The 21165-nt window shown below is 49.0% G+C and overlaps 1 protein-coding gene across 2 annotated transcripts in view; it reads left to right on the top strand.

Annotated features, from left to right (window-relative positions):
- Positions 1-21165, top strand: part of EXOC3L2 (exocyst complex component 3 like 2) — a 465790-nt gene that overhangs the window by 40111 nt on the left and 404514 nt on the right. The window lies entirely within an intron of this gene.

Below are 21165 nucleotides of genomic sequence, written 5' to 3'. Positions count from 1 at the left end.
CGGAGAATAAAATTATCATACACACCTCAGAGATAAAAAATCATATCTTCCACACATATTGCATCTCCCATATGCATTATTGAGTCCCTGTCCCCACTCCCGCATCCTGGCCTCAAGTGGCTTAAGGGCCAGAGCAAATAGCAGGGTAGCTGCCTTATATACGTTGCTTAAGTTGGACTCAGGCTGTGGGGATAGTGCAAAGCAATTGTATCCAGCCCAGGAGCTGTGGGCCGAATCCAAAATGCTGGAGAGCCCAGAGCATATAGTCCTAATTTAATGACTCAAACGCCGGTTTCAGATCAAGGGACAGGCACACTGATATGGGCAATGTCTGGGACACCGAGTCCATCATGATTGAGTGGAGACATCTATTGTTAAGAGAATAAACTCATTCTGGACCGGGTGGACCAGATCTGACAATAGCGATCCATTATTATCTTACTAAGAATGTTATAGTCTGTTGAGAGTAGGGAGATTGGTCTTTCTGATGAAAGGTAGGAGGGAACACACCCAGGTTTCTCTATGGGCCCAATCAGAGCATTGCACATGGAGGGTGGGAGGGTCTCCAGGTCCTTGTGAGTGTCAAAAAAGTTGGAAGAGTCTGTGAGAAAAATTGGATTCAAGTGGTGCAAACAGTTTAATCGGTAGTCCATCAGTCCCTTGAGTACGGCCTCTAAGGAGAGAGCATATCACATCTTTAATTTCTTGTTCTGAAAAGGGGGAACCCAGCGTTCCTTTGTGTATCTCCTGTAACTGTGGCAGAGTAATGGCATCCAAAAAATTGCAAAGCACCTTATTCATCGGGCCGCTGTTCTCATTCAAGACGGCATAACAGAAGCAGAAAGAGGAGTTAATCTCCCCTTGTGTGAGAAACAATTTTCCCTATGAAGTGGATGGGGACACACTATTGTTGTGGTAATTCAAGCCATGCAAAGATCTTCCTAGCTGTCAGCCTCCCATAGGTTTTGGCGATATGCATGGACCAATCAAGGAACCTCAGGTGCTACACCAGTTGAGCATGGTGGTCCATATCTTGTTCTAGGTCTTCTCATAGTCCTACTTTGGTTATCCTATTTTATTCTAATTACATTAAGGAACTTTTACTTACTTTTAACTGTGGGGCCTAGCCACATTTTTTATACATACCCCCCTAGTTACTACTTAACGGTCTTCCACTCAACATCCTGAATGGTGGCTCTAAAAACAGTGTCTTCCAGCTATGGAGGCTGGACCCTTCAGGTCCGGTTTGAGGCCAGTCTTTTACCCCAATTACACTAGTCACTAAGGGTTGTGCACAGATGGAGTCTTACCTAGATAGGAGGTGTGCTGAACAAAGACAAGCAGCACCACTGTACACACAATCTAGTCAAGCCAGACATGCGCCCATGCGAAGAAGAAAAGAAAACGTATTCTCTGACTTGGAGATTTTAAATGCACCATATATTTAGCAAAGACCAACTGCGTGTTCAGCTGTATTGAGCTCTGGCATCACAAATATCGGGTGTACCTAGTAATAGGGGTTGCGATCTATCCAGGGTAGTATCTAACATACTATTAGAGTCTCCATCCAGTACCCATAGCATAGCGCCCCAGCCAGCAAGCAAGCAGATCCATGTGGCTGCCCAGATCTCTGAAGGTGATACCAGCTGATGCTGGATAAATGTCTACTGCCTCTCGGTCATCTCAGCTGTCGCTGCAATGTGTCTTCCAGGGCAGATGGACGGTGATCGTCAGGCCAGGAGCTAAAATCTCATTGATTAGCTTCTACCATCTTAGGTGGGTAGCCACACTCCCCCGGCTTGTGAATTCTCTTTATTGAGGATGACCCATCAATGTTATGCCAGCCTCTGAAGGTTGGTGACCTGCGCGTGGGCCCAGCTCACTTACATCAAAAGCCAGTCCTGATCAGGTTTAAAGGTAATGATATGGCAGTAACCCTATGTGATCCTCAGCATTACTTTACTTATGGAAGCAGTTCACAGAAGATGCTCAGCGATACAACCAACACAAGAAGGTATGATAGACTGCATCATCTAGTCTAGTGTGTGTATCATGTATTGCCATTAAGCTATTCCTATTGGCTTGTGAATACTCTTTATTGATGATGGCCAGCCATCAGTATCATTACACCCCAGTCATGTCTGTTCCTTTCTCAACCTTTACTCTCAGCTGTTAACTGGGTCTCCCTCGTATAATTCATTTCATACAGTGTACATAGTTTGCACAGATCGGAACCGACGCATAGCCCTTTGACGCCACACAGTTGCCGCTCAACATCATTGCTTTGACGGACTGTGCGGCTCAACCACTACAGACTGCTCGGCTTAATGTCTATTCACATGCATCGTAAAGGGGTTCTTCAGCTAAGCCTTCATCGACTGCGCGGATTGGAAGCGAAACATTGCCGGCATCCATGGTATCGACCATGACACCTTGCCTCCTCCTCTGCTTCTCACATTGAGCCTTCAATGTTGGTGCTTCCTCCATCCAAGGTACTTTTTCAGCGTGACCTGCGTGAGTCCTGTACCATGCCCTCCATCGCGGTTAGACAAAACTTTGGATATACAAGCACAACCAGATATCCCTGGTTGGCACTTTATGACTCTAAACACTATAATTTGATTTAATCTTTAAAAATTCATAATTCCGGGTCTCCTAATTGGATTTTAGTAGTTTAATTCTTGATTTACTCATAAAATGATTGTCTATTGTTTTGACTCTTTAGACAAGCTACCAGAGGGTGAGCGCAGGTTATCTTTTAATGTGTATCTAGTTTACACTGACTAGAGTGGTGCTTCCTGCGTGTACAGGGTGCATACTCTGCCAACCAGAAACCCCATTTCTAAGTTAAACAGGTTGCTGAGTTCCTGGCCAATCTTTTGGTATCCTAGATTAAAGATGTTGTGCAGGCATGTATCTGTGGGAGCTCCCGATTGAATGGATTTTATGGTAGAGGAGGACTTCTGGGTGAAGAGGATGTCCCAGGTGGTCAGTCTGTTGTTCACGTCAGTTTCAGTGGTGGCACATTTGCAGTGAAAGTTTGTAGGTGTGGGTTGGGTTTGAAGTGTCTGTATAGGGTAACTATCTAGTTGTGGAAGAAGTTGGCGAGGTTGTAGAACAATTCCTGTGAGGGTGTGATGTTGTTTTCGCTGGAGAATTCCTTAACAATTTTGAAAAGTTCCTTGGTGTTGTTGGCACTGGTTTCGATGCATGCAGCATGGGCTGTCTTTTTTATTTCCCTCACAAGGTGGTAGTAGATGTTGAGGGAGGTCTTGATGACTGCCCTGTCGTAAGTGTCCTTGCCGGTGCGCCATGTCCTCTCAAGCTGTGTGCTGTTTTGTTTCCTCGTTCTGAGTCCTTGGGTGCACCAGCTGCCATTTTTGGAGGATTTTATCTGGATGTTTCTCTTGTTGTGGACAAGGCTGTCAGCTCAATTTGTGATCCAGGTGGTGAAGTTCTTAACTCCCTGTTTGAGCTTGGTGGTGGTAGTGGGGTGGGAGGTGGCCAAGGTGTCCGTCCAGCAGGTCTCTGACATTTTGTTCCACTTGGTCATCTCGGGTGGCGGTGAGGGAACTGGAGATGCTGAAGTGGACGATGGCGTGATCAGTCCATGTGAGTTCTGTGACGTGGCTGTATTTGAGGCTGTTGCAGGAGGTACACATTGCTTGTGCTCTGTAATGTGTGTGGGGTCGCAGACGATCTGGGTCAATCGGAGGCTGCTCATACTGTCGAGGAGGTGTGCTGTGTTGTTGTCATTGGGGTTGTTGATGTGGAAATTTAGGTCACTGAGGATGATATAGTCCTTGGAGTCTAAGGCTAGGAGTGCATTGAAGTCTGCAATGGTGTTGGAGTGCAAGCCTGGGAATCCATATGCAAAGTTGCCTCGGATGTCTTGTCGTCTGTGTGGAGCTTCAAGTTGAGATGTTCCATGTGGGCGGTGGTGTTGTCGGAGGCAGTGGTGCGCCCTATGGTCTCTTTGTGGATGTTGGCTGTTTCTCTTCCCGGTAGACATGTGTGTGCAGTTTACACTCCCTGGAGCCTACTTGAGGGATGCTGATGCCATATCTGAGAGACTGTTGGACTTGGCCCTTTTTCCCAGAATTTTTTCGCTTTTATGAGAATCAACATGTCATGTTGATGAATCTGAAATACCAATGTTACATGTGATGTAATAGTGTACATACCTGTAAGGCCCCCATTGTAATAATGCACCTTGGTAAAGTGTCACTTTTAAAATGGATGCCATGGCTGTGTGTGGTGCCGCCTGACTGAGTTGGGTTACCAGTCTAGTTGTTCGTTTCCCAGCCATCCCAGCTTTTGGAGGGAAGCCTGGCACCCAGGGTGCTCTACTCCTCCCCCATAGCCAGTCAGAACCAGTTTCCCAAGAAGCTTCTAGAAGCTTCTGGCACTGTGTGGTAGGTGGGGTGAGGGGTGTATAAATAGGGGGGCTGTGCCACCATGTGCTCAGTCAGAGTGTGTACTTGAATGAGAGGGGACCTACTGCCAGGAGGTACCGCCACATGGGCCTGTGTGCTGGGCCCTGTGCCCCACTGTGCCCCTCTGCTGTCCACAGGGCTAGTGAGAGCCCCGCTGCTGGAGTATAGACTGTTGTACCAGGAGGAGTGCCTCGTTATGGGGGATGACTGTTCCCAGGAACTGCAGCCCTATACTGATGAGTTGCCACAGATCGCTGATCTTGCCCAGTAGTGCATGCTGCTCTGCTTCTTAGCGCCCCCTGAGGGCTACAACTGTGCCCTACCTGCTGGCTGGCACCTGGAGATGAGAAAGCGCTATATGGGACTGATTGCCCTCCCAGGAGGTGAGGAGCTGACACCTGCAGCGCTGTGCTGCCAGGGCACTATGTTATAGTGTGGGAACTAGCACTTTGGGGTAGCTACAGCTTTACCTCAGCAGTGACTATGCCCCAGAGAGAGGTGAGGAGCGCGGGCGCCTCGTGAACGCTTTATTTGGTGGGCGCTATACTGTAGTTGACTGTCTCCTGCCCTAGCGCCTTGGGAGTGCTATAATCAAAGTGCCAGTGAAGAGGAGCGCTTCCACACCCAATCTGCAATGTTGTGCTTGATAGCGCTGAATGAGTGCTGCATTTAATGTGCCAGGAGAGGGGGAGACCTGTATTTCCAGTCCCCCGTCGCCTCTGGAAATAGCAGGAGCCCACCCCGCATCATTGCCGCCACCGCTCGTGTGTGCAGAGTGTTATACTTAAAAACCCAGCGGGGGCCCACCCCGCGAAATGGCGGCTCTTTGCATGCTTGTGAGTTAAGCGGGCACCCACCCTGCATATTGCTGCCAGAGATCAATCACCGCCACAACCCGGGTGCAGAGGGAACCCCGGGCCGCTGCACTGCTCGCAGCGACCCGGAAGCCAGGCAGGAGCGTGCCTGGTTAAGGGCGGGGCTCACCAGCCAGAAGAAGGAAGCGCAGGTATGGCGGGGTTCCCGTAGTGACAAGGAAGCCCCGTGTGTGGGGAGAGACCGGAGCGGGAGCCCACCCTGCGGGTCAGTGCCCCAGCGAGTAAGGCAGCACAGGAGGTGAGAGGAGGGAGGCCCCAGAAGCCGTCTGGAGCCTAGCGCCCTCCCCATTGAAGTCCTGGGTCCCAGGAGGGGGCCCAGGTGAAGGCGGAAGGGGTGCTGGTGTTGGCGGGGCTCTTGTGAGGAGAGGATAATCCCGCGGGTGTAGTAGCAGCTGCCTGAAGCCGCGGGAGAAAGCTGCGGGATGCCTGCAGGGCCCGTGAGGTCAGAGAGTCCTGCAGCCATCAAGAGTCCCAGAAGTACCGCCGCAGAAGCGAGGGGAGGAGAGAGCCCCGCGTGCCGAAAGAGACAGGAGCCCGGTGAGTGGGGCTCAGCTGCGTGGTGTTTGGGGGTCTGTTGGGGCACAGCCGATGCCCCCCCCCCCACCGGCGTCAGTATTCCTTGCAGGGCTGCTCTAACTTGTGGCCAGGAAAAGGTTGTTTCCTACAGCGGCCCGCTGGACAGTGGCAGCTGCAACGGTTTGGGAGTCCAAGTTGGGGCATTGTAAAGCTGATAGCCCCAGAAGAGGGGCTCCCCCTTGCCCAGTGTCGTACTGGCTGTGCCTTGCGCAGCTGCCCCACCGGACAGTGGGCAGTTGCACGTGAGTGTTCTTTTGGGGGGCAATATTGGTTAAGCCCCAGGGTAGGGGCTCCCCATGGGACTGTGTCAGGCCAGGACTGACTTTACACCACTGCCCCGCTGGACAGTGGACAGTGGCAATGGTGATGACACACTATGCACGCACTACGGGATATGTTCTCAGCCTCATTACCATAGGACTCTGCCCCTAATGTGTACACTATTAATATTGATCTTCTCAATGTGAGGCCGATTAGAATGTTTTAGGTTAGGTCAGATGCTCTGAGGCCTACATATCATTCATGTTTAATGTTTATATGCCTATAGGGATGCACCAGCCTCAGGGACCTATGGGGGCCCCTCCTTCTTCAGGGGGCCGGGGGACAGAGCAGCAGGCACCACTGGGCCAGGTCAGCAGTTAGTGGGAGCTCATCAAAACAGGGCAGTAGGTTTTCACCACCCTCCACTGTAGCGTGGCCCTCCTCCTACACAGCAGCCTGAACTGCAGTGGGGCTTCCACTAGCCCTGAGGACAGTAGAGGGGTTCTAGATGGGTACAGGGTCCAGCACACAGGCCCAAGTTGTGGTATCCCCTGGCAGCAGGTCCTCTCACGTTCCTGTCCCAGCTCTGTCTCAGCACATGGTGGCACAATCCCCTTATTTATATCCCCCTCACCCCACCTTCCAGACTGTGCCAGAGCCTTCTAGAATTCTCAGGCGAACTAGTTTTAACTGGCTCAGGGGGAGGAGTAGAGTACCCTGGGTGCCAGGCTTTCCCTCCAAAAGCAGGGATGGCTGGGTACCTAACATCTAGACTGCTAACCTACTGCAGTCAGATGGCACAACGCACAGCCATGGCATCCATTTTAAATGTGACATCTCACCAGGGTACATATACACAATGGGGGGGATTGACAAGTGCTCATACCATTGCATGACATTACACGTTGAACAGAGCATCTCATACCTCACATGGCCTATACAGTAATCTTTACCATGGGGGAGACATCCTACAATAGGGAGGTAAAAAGCAAAACATTTTGAGGAAAAGGGGCCAAGTCCAACACAACTCCCCCCCAGCCAAAATCCAGGGTAGACCAATCATTGCCTTAATGGGCTTTCCTGCTTGGGGCGGAAAAAGGTGGACGCAGGCCCGCAACTACAGGAGCACCTGCAGTTTTTTCTCCACTCTGGAACCCGATGGTTCCCTCTCGCAACCCTCCCTTCACCAACTAAACCATCCCACTGAAGCTCTCTAGCAGGATGTGGCCAGGACCAGCCAGTAGGCCATCCAGAAGTCTCTGGCCCTTGCTCTCTCACAGAGTGGGAGGCTTTAGCCTCAGGCCGTAGTAACCTTTGACCACACTCCTACCAAACTGCCACTGGTCCTCTCACCTGGGGTCTGAACCGTCAGGCTGACCAGCACTCAGGGGCGAGGCTCTCCTCCCCCTACCTCTCCTTCTGGGGTTCCACCCTCTCCTCCGACGCGGGACACCTCAGGACACCACTCTCTCCCCAACCTAGAGTCGAAGCCCTCAGGTGAACCGGTGACAGGGGCGAGTCCTCTCTCCCCCTGCACCCCCTCCCAGAGTTCTGCACCCTCCTACCTGGAGTAGTACCCCTGGAAGTCAATTCTGGCGGGACCCTGATTATAGATGTCCCACCGCCAGGTCAGGCAACCCCTGTCCCTGGCCTCCCAACCCAGGATCTATGCCCTGTGGCTGAGCCGGGGCCAGAGGAGAGTCCTTCCTCCCTCTGCACCCCCTTCCAGAATTCCGCACCCTCCCACCTGTAGAAGTACCCCTGGAAGTCACACCAGTAGGGACCTTGTTTACAAGTGCCCCACCCTCAAGATCAGGCAATCCCTGAACCTGGAACCCCAGCTCAGGATCTAAACCCTGTGACTGGACAGACCCCTGAACCTCTGGAGCTCCGATTACAGATGTCCGGGTTCTCCTGACACAAGGGGATCCCTTTCACTGGAAGGCACATCAGGACAGCATAGGCTCCCAACCTGGGGTCCCCTTATGGAACTCTCCATGCCCTGTGACTGCGGTTGGGGCACCTCGGGACACCTCCTTGTCTCACTCCTTCCTGTAGATAGGATGTGAGGCCCTGTCGGGTTTTGGAGCAGCTTCCAGTCTCCTGAGGAGAGTGCTTGGATGGCGATCTGGAGGCAGTTGTCTTCCTTTGTTGCCTGTATCTCCTCTTCCAGCGAGATAGGGAGGGGCCTGGACTGTTCGATGATCATCTGCACGTATTCCTCAGTGGCTGTAGCTTCTGCCGCTTCTGGTTCCGTGACCGGTCAAGCATGCCTGGACAGGAAGTCGGCTGGGTTGCGGGTGCCTGGTCTGTACTCCACCGTGAATTGAGACTCTTGAAGTTGTAATACCCACTTCTCTATCCTCGGAGGAGGACGTGACGACGATCCCTGGAAGAGTGGAATGAGGGGTTTGTGGTCAGTCACCACCATAAACAGATGTCCATACAGATAGGTGTGGAAGTGACGATAACCCCACAAAATTGCAATGGCCTCCTTCTCGATTTGAGAGTAGCGTTTCTCCATGGACGTGAGGGTCCTGCTGGCGTAGGCGACAGGGGCCCACTCTCTGCAGGTCTGCTGCTAAGCCAGAACAGCTCCTAGACCCATTGGACTAGCATCTACCACCAACTGAGACCGCCGTCTGGGGTCAAAGTACACCAAAGTCGTGTCGGCTGAGAGGGTAGCTTTTGTTCTTTGGAATGACTCTTCTTGCTCTGCCTTCCACACCCAGTGGCTGGTGGTCTTGGTGATGTCTCGCAGGGGGGCCAGTTAGGTCCGATAGATTCTTGATAAAGTGCCCGCAATACGTGACCATGCCAAGGAAACTGCAGACTCCGAACACAGACCTCAGGGCGGGAGCATTCTGGATGTCCTTTACTTTGTCCGGGTCCGGGACGATGCCTTTGTCGGAGAAGCGATACCCAACAAAACTGATATCTCTCCTCAGGAACTCGTACTTTTCGCGGTGGATGGTGAGTGCGCTGTCTCGGAATCGGGTGAACACGGCCTGGAGGCGTTGGATGTGCTCTTCCAGAGTGGGTGCATGCACGAGAATGTCATCACTGGCGTTGATGACACCTTCCAGCCCTTGGAGGACATTATTGACTATGTTTTGGAAAACCTCAGTGGCACTGGAAAGTCTAAAATTGAGGCTAGTGTCGCGCCAGAACCCTGAATTGGTGGAGAATACCGTGATGGGGCAAGAGTCCGGATGGAGTTGGATCTGGTGGTATCCCAGCGGAGGTGGGGATGTATGACGTTACCACGCATACCATTACCACGCATACCATTACAACGCGGTATTTACAACGCATACCGTTACAACGCATAGCGCTTTGAGGTGCTGGATAGTGGTAAGTATAATTTTATATTCCAACTCCAGTCCCCGTGGATACTAGGGAAGGTGTTGGATATAAAATTAAACGTATTCCCTATCCTAGAGCGCCCCCCAGCGCAATGCGTTGTAATGGTATGCGTGGTAATGCCTGCGTTGTAAGTGTAGTGCGTGGTAGAAAATGCGTGGTAACAGTTGTATACCATTTTTGAGAACCACTTGGAGCCGGACAATTCTCCAATGATGTTGTCCACCGTGGGGGGTCAAGTGGCGCTTGCACTTGATGGTGAGGTTGGGGACCAGGGGGTAGGGCCGCGCACCCGTTCGATGATTCGGCTTTCTCCAGAAGACGCAGCTCTGCTTCTACTTTAGGGCGAAGATGGAAAGCAATCCTCCGGTGACGGAGGGCAATTGGGGCGACTGACTCGTCGATGAGCAGGCAGATTGCCAGGCCTTTCAGGCATCCGATTGCTTCAAACAGATTCTTGAACCCATGTAGCAGGTGGTCCATGTCATTGGCATGTACGGTGAATGCAAAGTGAATCAAGTTGAGGTCTTGTGCTGTCCTGCAGCCTAGCAGAAATTTGGATCCTTCTTGGGATACATACACCTTAGCTTGCTGGTGGGCGACTTCGAGAGAGAGATCGGCCTGGAATACTCTGCACAGTCTGAGCGGATCTTGGTGCCGTAGGCGTAGACTTGCACTCTGGTGGGGCGGAGCACTGAGGGATTTGGCACATTCCTGTAGACACTGGTGGCCATAAGGTTGATGGTGGCTCCTGTGTCAATGAGGGCTGCAACCGTCTGATCTTGTACTTTGACGTTACACATGTGCGTAGCCAGTTGAGCAGCTGATAGAGTGTTCAGCATCCTGACCACGTGAACAGTGGATGCATCGGCTTCATCGTCATCCATGTCAATGCTGGCCGGGCCATCGGGAGACGGTGCGATTGCGCAGACTCTCAAAGTCGGGCCACCCTGTCTTCGTCTCGGTGTACAACAACACACTTTTGAGAAGTGATTTATCTTCCCGCAGGCACTGCAGGTCTTGCCTTGTGCGGGCAGGCTCCGTTGTGAGGTGATGGGCCTCCGCACCATCCGCATGGGCGAGTACGTGAGCTCTGTGGAGGCGCGGTGGTCCTCGGACGGGTGGCTCTGTAGTATGACATCTAACTTATCAGAATATTCTTGCGTTGGTTGGCCTTGTGCAGAACCTTGGTTACAACAGTCTGGTGAGCGCAGCATTGGGGTTGTCGGCCGGGACTGACCTCTATGTGCTTTCATTCTACCCATGGTGTTTGGTTTTTAGCTGCTGTGCCTTTAGTAAAATGTTCCTTGCAATTATACCAGCGATATCAACTTTTAATATAAATGTCGCTGTGGATGTCTTGTGCAAAAGCTGGCTTACTGTTAAATATTTAGATGCCGAAGGACCTTGTGCATTTTTATTACACGCACTCTTTGGTTTCAATGGTAGGTCTACAGCTGGCTTGCTGTAGCACTGCAGTAGCTATCAGCCTTGTAGCATAGATAGCATAGCTGCAGCTATCCGCCATATTCAACGAAAGCACTTTGGTTATGTTTACTACTGCTTCACTCTCTGTCCGCTTCTATGCCAGCACTGGTGCACTTTCTTGGTTTCACAATGCAGAAAAATTATGCGGATGCATATATCATCACCATTTACTCTCAGCCACCCTCAGCATACGCCACATTGGATTCCCTATGAATAGTCGCTGCCTGCTTGTCGCCCTGAATGTTTCTTATGCGGTTTGCTAAAGATGCGTTATACACGGCACATTGCTTAGATGATGTTGTTGACACGCAGATCCATCACTAAGCTTTAAAGGAGGCTCACAGCCGAGACGATGCCGTAGGCACGCAGATTCAGCACTATGATGACCACCATCCTATACTGCGCTCGCCTTATAAGGACTTAACTGTTAATTGCCTCCTGTGATTGCCAGAAGTATTAATATGGGTCTTGCCGCATAGGTTGTTGGTTGGAAGATATTGCAGACACGCAAATTCACCTGCGAGCGTTAAAGGCGGCACATAGATAGCTGCCTTCGACGATGCTGTAGATGCAGTTTCAGCACGAGGACGCCCCAGCCTTACGCCGGGCCTACCTTATAAAGAGCTTCGCTCTTCACCTCATGCGATTGTCAGTTCTTAGCCTGTGCGATGATGCCGTAGACATGCAATTTCAGCACTATCCCGCCCTCTGCCTTACAGTGCGCGCACCTCGCAAAGAGCTTAACTCTTCACCTCATGGGATTGTCTCTTATTAACATGGGTTTTGATGCCAAGAAGAATTAAATATTCAAATTCCCTTCAACATCTGCGCCAGCGCCAGACTTGATCACCTCGTGTGTTTGGGTCTAACTGCCAAGGCTGATAAATTAATTAAATACACGCAGGTAGATGGCTTCAAGCCACTATTTCCACAGGGTAGACATCGTCCACCCTGCCAAGTGGTTGAGCCTCATTGAAAAATGCGCTGAATTCGTCCGGTAATTTTTAAAAACCAGGATACATTCACCAGCGCCTGCACGTGGCTTTCCTTCCCAGCTGCAATGTGCAGGTGGGAAGGAGGCTTGGGTATTTCAGACTCAAGCTGGGCGATAACAAAGGCCAGATTTAAAGGGTCATCTGGCCTCCTTTTGGACGAGTCTCCTGGCTGGGTGCATTCTGGAGCCTCACACGTAGAAGCAAATAGAGCGGAGAGGAAACATCGGCTCACACCTTATAAGCACTTCACCAATGTAAGAGAGGCAGCTTTTCACTTTGTTCAGTCTCTGTTTACGAGATATGCATGCACTGTAAGAATGTCAGATGTGTTGGTCTTTTCCAGAATGTACACAAAATAAATTACATTTAAATAGCGCTTACTAACCATGAGGAGGCGTTGAAATAATTTAAATACCACTATTTTCTTTTTATAGTGCTACTCATCCTAATGCAGCCCTTTACATCACACGTACATATTACATATACAATAAATCATATGAGTTTGTACATCAATTTACAGGATGTGTTACGTTTAATAGTGAGTGTTACAAGGGGCAGAAGCCCCATATCATCTTTCATAGCTCACTGTGCTATTTTAGAAGGATTACAATTCAACTGCAAGTAATATAAGGATGCCTGTGTTCAAAGCTGTAACCCATTACCTAGCTACATGTCATTTGCATGTTACGTGATGTGCTATGATGTGATGTGCTTTGCAGGAGACACATTAACTATCTATGCTACTTTCAGTCAAAACTGAGGCTGACAAAACACAGATCTTTTAACAAAGTGCATTAACGTCCAGAGTTATCTTACCATTACTATTCACTCAGATTTACTGGGAACACACAGATCTCTGCCACAGGTGTCTTAACCCCATAAGATATTTAAAATACAGTCTTTGCCACCAATTAAGCAGAACAGATTTACTGACAGTTTTCTCCTTGTTGCCACTATCTTTATGGCAGAGTTAACAACAAAAAAAATATATGTACAGGGGTAAGTAACTTTTCTGGAACAACCCTGACAAAAAATCTATTTTGGAATTTACAGTACCACACAGATCCCATTTGTGTGGGTTTGTAAAAAAAAAGGGAAAAAAAACCTGACACAAGGAACAGATTGCCCGGGCTTGCATTACCTTACATCAGGTATGCGCTGCATAGGTGATTCTAGGGCGTTCCTGTGTATCCAACTATGAATTTTGATGCAAACCCAAACAAAGGTTTGTAAACACAGGTTTGCACCAAAGTGGTGAGTCTACCTGAGGATGGCGTAACAAGGAGAAATATATCAATTTCGCCTTGTTATTTCCTCTTTGCAAAGATGCATTCTGCCGCACACATTAAACATTAAAGAGGAAAGAGCCTCATAGGATGGTGGTGCATTGGCATTCCCGTACATCCATCCATGTATTTTGTGTACAAATAAATGTACTCAATATTTTAAATGCAGGAACATTAGCTTTCCTTGGATTAGCTCTTCAGTTCCAATTCCCTGTAAAAGGTTCAAGGTTATTGCCTATTTATGTGAGGAGGCATTTCAGCTCGGCCCCACTAGTGAGTTCAAGTCTTAGAAGTTCCATGATGGCTTGAGAACGTCAAAGTGCCTCCACGCTGTAGTCTGTCAGTCAGAGCAAGCCCAGTATTGATGGTCCAGTATTCTGTCTTACCTGAGGGAGTGGAGAGTCCTCCTGGATTGTTGGGTAATTGAATATTTGCTCTTCCTTCATGAGTAATGACTTGCTTCTCCTTCAAATGCAAAAGAATGGATAATGGAAAGAATGCTGAAAAAATGCAAACATTGACTCCCAGTCACAAAGATCTGGGTTTAATCCATAGTTATTTTGCTCACCACCCCAGTTTGGACCCAGCCATATGCAAATCAGTCTTGACCCTTTTCCTCATGAGAACAGTCCAGCGCGAACTGTCAAGCCAGGTCCTTCCTGTACCGGAAACAAGCATCCTGGGACCAGTTTCGGGGCATCACAAGTTCAAGTTCAATAATTTGTATAGCGCACTACTCACCCAGAGGGTCTCAAGGCGCTTGAGTGAGGGTGGGTGTATTATTTATCGAAAAGCCAGATTTTTAGTTGCTTTCTGAAGGAGAGGTGGTTCTGTGTGAGGCGGAGGTGAGTGGGGAGAGAATTCCATATCTGCCAGGCTAGCTTGAATCCAGTGATGCAGTGAGCATAGGGCCCACGTCAGGGCATAACCTTCCCACTTAAGGCGACAAATGCAAAAGGAACAAATGATGGACGGAATGCTGAGCCATGCAAACATTCACCCCCAGACACAAAAATCTGGGTTTATTCCATTGTTCTTTTGTTCACCACACAACCCCAGTTTGGAACCAGTCATATGCAAATCAGTCTTGACCCTGTTCTTCATGGGAACAGTCCAGCCCGAACTACCCAGCCAGGTCCTACCTGGACCGGAAACAAGCATCCTGGGACCGGTTTTGGGGCACCAGCCCCCATCAGCCAGGCTAGCTTGACTCCAGTGGCATGGAGAGCACAGCACCCACGTCTGGGCATACCCGTTCCACTCGGGTTGACAGATGCAATAAGAACAATTGATCTACATAATGCTGAACAATGTCATACATTCACCCCAATACAGAGATCTGGGCCCTAATCCATCGTTTTTTTTGCTCCCCATGCCATTCCAGTTTAGACCCAGCCATATGCAAATCAGTCTTGACCCAGTTCCCCATGGGAACAGTCCAGCCCGAACTGCCAGGCCAGGTATTCCCCAGACTGGACACAAGCATCCTAGGACTACTTTGCTGCTCCAGGGCAACAGCCCTCTCACTTCACAATGGCCCCCTCCTGGCAGACAGGGTTTGTGACAGCACACACAGGAAAATTTCTCCTTCAGGTCACAGCATTGCACAGTGTGACTGCCCTCTTCTTGATAGAGAAATGCACCAGGACGACAGCCCTCAATCATCACCACAGTCCCACCTGGCATACGGAGATCATGGGCAGCACACAGGTGTTCTGAATTCACTTTGTGCAATTCAGCCACTATATAGACCTCTCTTTATTTCTCCTATTTCATATCAAAGTTTGTTGACAGTATGGCTGACAGGTAGAAGTCACATGAAAGTGAGGTCCATCCATCATGGCCGGGACCTTCCCGGGACCTTGTCTGCTGGAGTGCGGGGGACCACAAGCCCCACAAGTCCTTGCGGCCAGTGAGCCACCAAGGAGGCTGGTTTTCACGTGCTGAGGCACTATAAATTCCTGACGGGACTCCCGGTGCGTGGGACATGCACCGGCGACACACCCGGTAGGCAAGCATTACATCCATGAGACTGGCCACCTATACTGCGCACGTAACTGGTCTTGGCTTTTGACTTTCAACTGTCCATCTGAGGAATCATTTTAGGGGTGAACACAAGTTTGATAGATGGCCAGAGCCCTATAGGCCACCCTGCACCAAGGTACAATCCATTGTTTCTTATTAACATCTCCTAGACGCTCTAGGCTGTGGTTGGAGTCCCCTGGGCCGGCCAATTCTGTCTGTTGCTCGTTTGTGCTTGCTTAACCCTACCTTTGATGTGTCTGGGGAGGGCTGATAAAGGGCTGGTCTTATCTGCATGTTTTCAGGCTTAATAACTCTTAGCAAACAATCACGCAATACATTGCTTCCAGGATTCCCCAATTGCCTCATACACTGGTAGTTTTGTGCAATAGGTAGTCTTGATGATTTTCCGGCAGTACAACTTTGGCTGGATCATCAGGAAATGTACCGGTGCTGCTAAACAGCCCCACCCCTAAGTAAACCCCTCCTCTCCACCTTGTCCTACCTCCATTGATTGAATGTTGCAGAGGGCTAAAGGTGCTGTCACAACTGACATTGAATTGACCGAAAGGCGACTGTCAATAACCCCAGATCTTTTTCCCCCGTTGACAGTATAGTCTGCCCTCCAAACTACCCCTACAGCTACCCCATCCTGGGATAATATGCCCCCATCTCTTCCACAACAAGTGGCAGCTTCAATTCCAGGGATTCAGAAGGGGGATGTTATCACAGGCACTCAGAAGAACGGGAAGCGAAAGCAAGCCAACGGGGGGCACCCAAGAGCAAGAAAGTTAAATCGGGGCTAGACACGAGTGTAGGCTCTATGGTTAACTCGAATGTAGCCGGAGAATGTACTGATATAAATGTCTCAGACCAAAACTATCCATCTTGGGCCTAGACCCTACTAGCAGAATTACTGATCCAACTAAGGGTTATCATGAAAGAAGAAGTTGCCCTTCTCATTGATTGTATACATAATCTGACAGCCACAGAGGTTTCCAGGCACATACACCCTCCCACCAACAGGGAGCAACTTATCACGGGGGGGAGAATGATTATAGTAGACAGGCAGACCCTCCAATTTGGGCACATCAGATACCCTAGAGGTGCCCAGGATCCAGGTCCCCCTACCCAACTGACCACAACACATGGTAGTAACACAGACTCTCAGAGGCTTGAGGCCCAACAGGGGAAGAAAATGCTATGCACCCAGTTAACAGGAAAACTGTTGCAGTCCCCACTATGCGGAGAACACACCAAGACAATATAGTCCCAGGGTCCAGTGGTAACATAGAAGGGGTGAAGGAGGGAGAACCCATAGTATTCAGGACTAAAGTTGTGACCCGTCCGATTATTGATCTCCCCCCAGCCGCAGCTCCTTATGTGATCATCTTGGCCAGGGTTCCAAACTCAAGGAAGGCCAGAGGGAATCACATTTGGACCTTCGGAACAAAAGTTTGTTCTGGCGGGCGAGACATAGGCAGTTCCCCTACGATAAGGCTGGGGAAATACTAACAGTTCTGAGAGTTGTTTGGGTGGGAAGCAGCAATACTACCCAAGGGGACTGTGTGATTATTAATTTTAAAATCAATACGGGGCTCTGGAAGACGTAGACTGACTAATTAAGGTCACAGGAGTAGGTCTGGGAAAGAGTTACCCCAGGCCGCAAGGAGGACCAGATGATCTCTTGAGGGGGTACCCAGGACAGCCTACCTATTCCTCACCAGGGCTGAAACCAAAGGATCAGGTAATATTGACACCACAGCTGAACAAGGGCCCAGCAGGACCACGAGAACCTCCCAGATCTATACTACCCTCAAATGTTGTCTCCACTAACACCAATAAATCTAGGGCCAATAAATGTAATAAAACTCTTGCTGGCCCTACCTTTACCCTATCTGAACGATTATCTACATCTGACGCCCACTTCCTCGTCATCCCGAAGGAATTTTCTTATCTAGGGAAAAAGCTTAAGGTCCTGTCGTGGAATGTGGCAGGTTTTAAAAACAAACTGTGTTGCCCCGATTGGGGGCTTTTTGCTGACCAGTTTGACATTTGCATGTTCCAAGAAACATGGGCAAGGGAAGACATGATGCGAGTGGGTTTTGCTTCATTTAGCAATGCAGCTATTATGCGAGACAGGGGCAGGCCTTCCGGGGGGCTAGGTATTTGGGTTGGTTCTCATTTAAGTTGTACAGTCAATCAGCTAAATTTCTCCTCTGACGATATTCAAGGTATAGCCCTTGGTTTTTCTCCACAGCTGAAGTTCACCCGTATTAATGTTTACTCCCGGCCTGAAAGATTGGCGAAAGAGTCACCAACCATTGATACCTTGAACTCCTTCATCTCCCTTGTTCCTTCTGATGCGAGGCTGATTGTTGGTGGTGATTTTAACTGTCAATTTGAGCCCCTCCCTGGTACCCCTGATTCAATCTCCAATGAGGAGGATTCCCAATGGTCTATTCCAGATCCCTAAATCCCCACAATCAAGGCCTGGTTTCCCTTGGCACTTCAAATTAATGCATTAACACTGACTCATTCCCTGCGAGCCTGTAATGGCCGTACAATGTCGGATGTACCAGGGAACCTAACATTTAATAGAATTGGCCATGCTGCACATCTGGATTATATCCTAGTTGAGACTAGTCTATGCCCAAGGGATATTGATTTCGTTGTCATGCCCCGCTAAGGCAGTGATCACAATGCCCTGGTCCTGGAATTGAATATGCCGGATCTGAGTATTGTTTTGACCAGCAGCCCTAACCTTGATCATAGAATAATCCTCTCTAACAATAGGAGAAGAGTAAAATGGGTGTAATTAAGCACTCTCTGGATAAATTGACTTGTAGCTATGCAGCTGTTGTACCGGCCCTCATGGAAATCTGTGGCGATGCCACTGACGTGGGCACTCCAACACATATCAACAAAGTTGCACAATTACATGCAGCTTTGGTGGCTAAATTGGTATACATTTTTAACCCATTTAGGCCCTCTAAGAGCAAAAAACGGCCTACCCACACTTGGTTCAATGATGACTGCTGCAAGGCGAAACTGGTCCTCCTGGTAGCTATCAAAGCCAAAGACACATCGTTAGTAAAGAGTAGGAGGGTGCTGTACAAAAAGGTTATTTGTCAAGCAAAGCAGGCCTGGGAACTGAATAAATGGAATGACATAAAAGATGCCCTATTGAGGAAAGACATGAAAGAATTCTGGGATATAGTTAGAACTGGCAAGAGGGAAGGTAACACAGCCCTTGAGCCAAATACAGCAGCAGATAGGTGGGTTGATCACTTCCAGGCACTATACACTTCTGAGCCAACATCTGTAACCCACAATGTAACGCATTCGACTTCCCCTAAGATAGGGCAGGTAGATGTGGATGTGGCATATAAGGCTCGGGACCAGGGTTCGATTCCCGACGCGGCAGGTTTCTGGACCAGGGACAGCGGACTCGATAATTCTCTCGCCTCGGTGCCCACTCTGATCAGCGATCACACTCGGCAACTCTGGGCATTAGCTTGCCTCATCTTCACTAACGGCCCCACCAGACCGCCGGGGATGCCTGGTCTCACCCTGGAGATACCCACTAAGAGACCATCTCTCAGGGAAGCCAGGAAGGGTTTCGCAGCGGTCGAAGCGCGGAGATACTCCTCCGGGAGTCGATCCTAGCGCTATATAAACTTGCAATTAATATATAAACTTGCAATTAATTAATTAATTAATTAACATCTCAACAAAGAACATCCATGAAGCAGCCGTGCAGATTATCCTTTCAGAAGTTGCACTTGCAATAAGGAAACTCCCCGCAGGCAAAGCACCAGGACTAGCCAAACTTCCAGGGGACCTGTTATGGGAAGAACCAACAATATGGGCCCCCTATTTATGAGCATTATTTAATGCTATAATGGAAGGTATGCCGATCCCCAAAACTTGGGCAGTGGCAGGAATCATTCCAGTTTTTAAGAAGGGGTCTTCCCTTCTCCCTGCAAACTACAGACCGATCAGTCTGATCGATGTCATGCAAAAATTGTTTGCATGGGTACTTTTAGATCGCCTCCAGGGCTGGATGACAGAAAACGAAATCTTGAGTGCTTATCAGGCTGGTTTCAGGAAGAATATCTCCAAACTTGACCAAATATATAGATTACAATTTATATTCAGGAAAACAAACCGTGAAAATGGAGGGTAGCAGCCTCAACTTAATTTTCGAGGACCTGAAATCGGCCTTCGACCTGGTGCCTAGGGATAAACTATGGAGGGCACTTAGAGTTTTGGGGATCCCATCTTACCTTTTAAGCATGTTTGAGAGGCTGCATGAAGTCAATTTTGCACAAGTTAGATGTGGAAAAGAGGGTGAGCTAACTCCACAATTTCCCGTTGAGAAGGGGGTGAGGGAGGGGTGTGTGCTTTCTCCTACCCTATTTTGCCTCTTCCTCAACGATTTGATTGCACACCTCAATGAGGTCACGGAAAATGATGCCCCCAAGCTGGAAAACTCTAAGGTCCCACCACTTTTATTCGAGAACGACACCCTTTTTAAGTCACCGATGGGAATACAGAGGGTCCTGGACAGTTTTTTTTTTTTTTGTCCTCATTTGCCCCTCTTCACCCTTTTCTCTTACGATAGTGCCCCAGGGTGTTTTCATCTCATATAATAGGACATTTTTACTCTCTTAGGAGGGAGTACACTCCCTTAACTGGCCTACGAAAAGCATATTTCCACTGAGATTTCAGAGTGACTTAATCATAGGACTTTCTTCCACCCTTGCCTTCACAGTTTCAACCAGACCCTTCACCCATAACAGTTTAAGAAAGGAATCCAAAATCTGTATCTCTTCTCATGCTGGCCGACCATATCCAGCTTTGCTACAGCCCTCATAGCTCTTATCCAAGCCAAACTTGTCGGAGGATCAGCAGAGACCCACAACTTGCAAATTTCCCTTCGGCCCAACAATATAGCATAGAACACCAACTTTACTTTATCTTCCAAGCCCCTACCTTGTAAATCTGCTCTTCCCGTGATAACAAGTTCAGGGCTTACCTCAATATGTTGGGCCAATGCAGCTGACAAGCATTTACTCACATTACCCCAAAAATCTTTTATCGCCGGGCATGTAACAAACATGTGCATGTCGTCCTCATTTGGGCTGCTGCATTTCGGGCATCTCACCATACCACCATCTTTGAATTTCGCCAACTTCTTTGGGGACCAATACGCCCTGTGGAGAGTAAACAAGTGGTTCCTTCTTAAATTTGCAGGTTTTACCACCTTGTAAAGAATCAACATAGTTACTTGCCAGTGGTCTTCTGTAGCGGTCCTATGCAAGCACTCTCCCCACAGGCGTTCCGGCAATGTAAATGGTCCATCCTCCATTTCAACTATTGCCCAGTACCACATCGCCACTTCTTTCTTTATCGGGGCCTCCAAAGCCAGCTTCTCTTCAAACTCGTTATATACCCCTATTAAATGTTCTTTCCCTGCTGCCCAACTTTGTATCTGAAAGTATTTAAACTTCGAAAATATTTGCCCCCACTCTTGTTCACAGTAGATCCATGGCAATAGACTGCGATCTATAAACAGATCTCCCCATCTCTGAGGTCCCTCTACTTTTAGCATCCTTGCCAGCGCATCCTCGGCCCATCTTGGGGCACCTGGTGGTTCCCAGATCGGTGCTCTTACACTAAAATATGGTATTCTTGTGGCCCTCCTGATTCTATACCAGACCATTGCCAAATCTTTCAGGACTTTTAGTCTCACTTTTTTAAAGTACTTTGGGTCAGAAAATGTACACATAAATCCATTCTGCTTAATGTTCTCGACTCTCAACATTGCGGACAGTAGTTCACCAATAACCGAGCTTCC

This window comes from Lissotriton vulgaris, chromosome 9 (genome assembly GCF_964263255.1).
Source record: "Lissotriton vulgaris chromosome 9, aLisVul1.2, whole genome shotgun sequence".
Classification (NCBI taxonomy): Eukaryota; Metazoa; Chordata; class Amphibia; order Caudata; family Salamandridae; genus Lissotriton; species Lissotriton vulgaris.
Note: the sequence above shows the minus strand (reverse complement) of the source record. Positions and strands in the feature narration are given on the sequence as shown.